The sequence below is a fragment of the Protopterus annectens genome, chromosome 6.part0 (genome assembly GCF_019279795.1).
Source record: "Protopterus annectens isolate FY-2018-M chromosome 6.part0, PAN1.0, whole genome shotgun sequence".
Lineage (NCBI taxonomy): Eukaryota > Metazoa > Chordata > Ceratodontiformes > Protopteridae > Protopterus > Protopterus annectens.
This window is the reverse complement of record NC_056737.1, coordinates 867,999,070-868,003,783: the sequence shown is the minus strand read 5'-3', so window position 1 is coordinate 868,003,783 and position 4,714 is coordinate 867,999,070.

Genomic DNA, 4,714 nt, shown 5'->3' with positions numbered 1-4,714 from the left:
AGAAATCCTCTGGATGGAAAGCAGAGGGAATGGAGTCCTCTGCATCAGAATCCTCATAGGTAGATAAAGGCAACTCCTGGTAATCAGAGAAAACAAATTTCAGAATCCTGATCAGAAGAATCAGAAGGAAAATCAGTTCTACGTCTCTTAAGAGGGAGAAGGGTGGCTTCCCCCGATTAGAGTAACAAGGTCTTCAGCCATTTCTATTTGTTTTTTAGGCATAGGGGCCTGACCATGCAGTCTGGGCGTCTGTTTTCTAGCCGTGGATCGAGTTTTAGGCCTTGAAGAAGATGGCGTTGGTTTAATATGCAAGTCAGTAGGCCTGAATACACCCTCAGAAGCCGGTGCCTGCACAGCGGCTCCAGACCCATCCAAGGTAGAGACATCCGCATGCTCCATAGTCAAAGAAGCATCTCGTGGCATACCAGACTCCAAATGAGTCTCAGAAGCCTGCTAATCTGAAGTAGCGGGTATCAGGGGTGGGGAAACCACTTCACTGAGTACCGGCGAACTAGCGACTAGCTTAACAGAAGCGTCATCGGCAGCTTTGGACCTATGTGGTCTGTCTCTGTCTTTATCTTTACTCTCTTTCTAAATGTCAGTAGTCGGATGGCTTACCGAAGCCATTTCTAGATAATTGAACAGAGTACCAAAAAATTTAGATGCAAAATTGAACCGACGACGAATAGTTCGAGGTCTGAATAAGGCACAAAACGGACAGCGAGGGACGTCGTGGTCTGAACCTAAGCAAGGAATGCAGTACGAATTAAATTCTTTATGAAGTATTTGCTTTCCACAAGAAATACAATTGTTAACTTTTACTGACATCGGTTTAGAGCAAGAAAAAGGATCCCCAAACAGGGTACTTAGCTTTGTTGAAGACTTTGCATCTGAAACTCAGAAACAAAAATTTCAGGAGTCGGACGACCGGCACTTGCAAACTGCTTCTGCTTCAGGCACCGCCCGGCAAGAAAGGCTGATGTAATGGCATCGGCTGCATGCTTTATACCCCTGACTACCTGACTTCATGGAAGATGAGACCGCAACCGACGTAGGACCCAAGACTTTGATAATCAGGCCGACTGAGGGCTACCTGCAAGCAGATAACCCAAATGTAATGAATGCAACAGTGAAACACGAAGAAAATCTACTCTCGGCCCCCCTCTTCCCCAATTTTTAGCAATACACTGGGAAGCAGTGGTACTGGGGGGGGGGGCATAGAGAAAAAGGCTTTTCCAAGGGAAAGAGAAGGCATCTGTCTTCCAGAACGACATAACATTGTTTCTAGAACAAAACTTTTCCACAGGAACATTTTCTTTGGTGCCAAAAAGGTCTATTAATGGCACACACCACTTTTTAGCTATGCTGAGACAGACGTCCTGATGCAGTTGCCACTCATGGGGCTCTGACAGACTCCTGCTGAGGCAAACCACTAGCTGATTGCTTTCTCTCAGTAGATACTGTGCCATGAGGTGCAGCCCTAGGTAGTATGCCGTTTCCCAAGCGTCCATGGCTAGGCAGTAAAGCAGGTAAGAGTGAATCCTCTCGTTTGATAACTGTGGTACTGTCTGTCTTCTCCAGGAGGGCTTTGGGTTTCCATTTCTTTCAAAAAGTAATGAGACCTTTTTGGACTGCCCCTAAGTTATTTTACATTTATGTGCTTGTTTTTGAAGGGAGCCCCATCTGCCTAGAGTATGGAAGCAGGTAAAGTGGGATTTCTAGACCACTTCTGATGCATCTGTTGTCAGAGTTTGGTCCTGAGACATGAAGGGGAGGACCAGACAAAGGGAATATGCTTGGGCCCACCAGGCAAACTCCTTCCTGAAGAAAATAGTTCGGTCTTGAAAGTGAAAGACTGAATGTTGGCACCACACATTTTTGAGATACCAGTGTAGTTTTCATGTGCAGTCTGGCCAGGGGGATCATTAGAATGCAACAGGCCATGTATCCCAGGGCCCTGAGATACTCCCTTGAGGTAATGCCTGACCAAGTGTTTCTTGAAATACTGGGTTAGGAAGGTGACTTTGTCCAGACATAAGGCGAAGAGCAGAGTCCAGTGAGGCCCCCAGAAACACAATCCTATTGCAGGGTCTGTCCAAGATTTTTGTGTATTCATGGTAAACCCCACAGAGGTTGGAAGACTTTGGGTGTAAAACAAGTCTGCTCAGTTTTCCAGGCTTGCTGCCGGAATGAAGAAATCATCCAAGCAGTGGTAAATCTGAATTCCTTTTGTCCTGCAGAAGGCTATCACCAGGGCTAGGCATTTTGTGAAGACTCTGTGAGAAGTAGACAAGCCAAAGAGCAGAACACAGAATTGATTGTGCCTGACACCTGCACTGAAGGGTAAGAATATTCTGTGTGATACCTCTATGGGAATCTGGAGGTAAGCATCTTTTAGGTCCAGGGTAACCATGAAGGCACTGGGGGAGATCATAGGCAGAAGTTTTTGAAGAGTTAGCATCTTGAATTTCAGAACCTGTAAAAATCCATTGAGCCTTGACAGGTCCGTAACTGGTCCCCAAGTGCCTTCTTTTCTGAAGTAAAAACCTTTACCTTGTAAGTACTCTGGTACAGGATCCATACAGCCTTGAGCCCACAGCAGCTCTGTCTGGGTCAAGGCCTCAGACTTTTGGTTGTAATGTCTGGGAAACCTGAATGAACGAAGGGTTGTTTGAACTTGAGTTTGTAACCCTTTAGAATGATGTTTAGCACCCACTGGTCCCTGGTAATGAGAACCCAGTTCCTGTAGAATAGTGGTAGTCCACCTCCACCCCCCCCCCAGCTTGGGTGGAAGATGGGGGAATTGAGTACCATGCAAGAGTCAGGGTTGCTCCCTGCTAGGGACCTAGGAACATGATCCCCCAGGTCTACTGGAGTCTGTTTGCCACTGTTTGGGCCACTGGTGCTGTCTTTGGCTCTTTTCCTTAGAGGGTTTCCTTTACCTAGGCTTATATGGGGGGGGGGGGGGCTGGAAAGGACCAATGCTTGGTAGGGTACTTTCTTCTGAAACTAGGGGACTGGACCTGAAGAAAGTCCTTGACGGTTTGCATGGACCTGACCTTTATCCTCCATTTTCTTAAGCACAACTTCAGCCTTAGGACCAAAGAGAAAATCTTTGTCTAATGGGGCATCAAGAAGACTGGATGTGATCTCTTCTGGAAGGTACTGCTCCCTCAGCCAGGCATGCCTTCTGGTGATGGATCCTGTGTGGCTACTACCCTGCTGGAGGCCTCTAAGGCATCACAGCCACAGTGCAGTGTGTGTTTAAGCCAACTCTGAGCAGGAGTTGCATAGATTCATTCATTCTTTTGCAAGGTCCTTGTTTTTGATACCCACAATTTTTGTTTCATTCACTCAATCGTTTTCTGGTTCATGACCTTATGAAACTGGCAGGTCAAAGCCCTCATGATGAGGGTAGCAGAGGTGTAGACTTTCTTTCCAAATCTGTCCAAGGTTTTGCTTTCCTTGTCAGCAGGCAAAGGATTTTTGGTGGAGCTAGCTTTTGCTCCCTTAGAGCCTGGAGTCACAATTTCAGGGTCTGCAATAAGGTCCGTATAGAGGGATTTGAGGGAATCTAGAAGACGGTAAAATCTGTCAGGCTTTTGAAGAGTGGGAGACAGAGTCTGGTTGCAAGGACTAATCCAGATCGACTACCACCTCCAAGACTTGGGGGGGGGGGGTATGGCAAGGAGCTTGTGCTCAGAGAGATTAATTCCCTAATCCTCTGACTGGGGTAGTCCTGCGTTGCCCATTTGAAGTATTTCCTCGAGGTATGTAAAATTTCCCCAAATAAAATATCCATTTGGGGGGGGGGGGGGGCTGACGCAAGGTTCTTCTCAGTCTCAGAATTCCCATAGGAACCAAGGGATGCAACCTCTTCAAAAGTGGATTCCTCCTAATCAAAATCATCAAGGGAGTCCAAAGAATATGAATTCTTCTGGGGGGGGGGTGTCTTTTTCTTTAAACTGGGGGGAGCATCTGGATCTAACCAAGGAGATCAAACCCCCAGCCAACCTCACAAAGTCTTGTTGGTAGGCCTGAGAGTGGGAGTCTGAAGGCCTAGGATGAAACGGGGTGGGAATAGCTGTCTTGTGAGCAGCCTTTAGGTTTTGGTCCAAGACCAACCTCTACACCTGTACGGACAACTGAATCCTGCCAGTGGTAAGATGAAGAAATCTCGATGTAGAGAGCCATCGTTGGTATTTCAACAGTTGGTGGAAGCCACAGCCATGTAGTGGTCCTGGACCCAATCAATGAACTGAGTCATTCAGCTTGAAAGGAAGAGGAGGGATCTGGAAGCATACCAGACTCCAATCAGGTTTTGATAGAGGCCTGTATCACCACCCGCAGTTGCGAAAGGGGACTGCAAAGACACTTCACCAGCTTCGACAATGACAAGCCTAGCAGAACTGGCCGATGGCAACCAAGTGTCACCTGCGGCCCTAAACCTGAAGCTCTTTTCCCTTTTCCTTTCAGGGAGATCTGCTTCAGCTTGACTGGTAGACGACACAGTATGCGAATGGCCTAATAACTCACTAAGATGTCTAGGTAGAATCTCTGCCATACGCTTTATAATTGTTATTAAAGCAAGCACAAAACCAACACTTGGGGACATCATGTCCTTCCCCAAACAAGTCACAGAGTGAAAGTTTCAGTGTGGTATCTGCTTGCTACAGTGGAAAAAGATATTTTCTCTGACATTAATCAAAAGGCA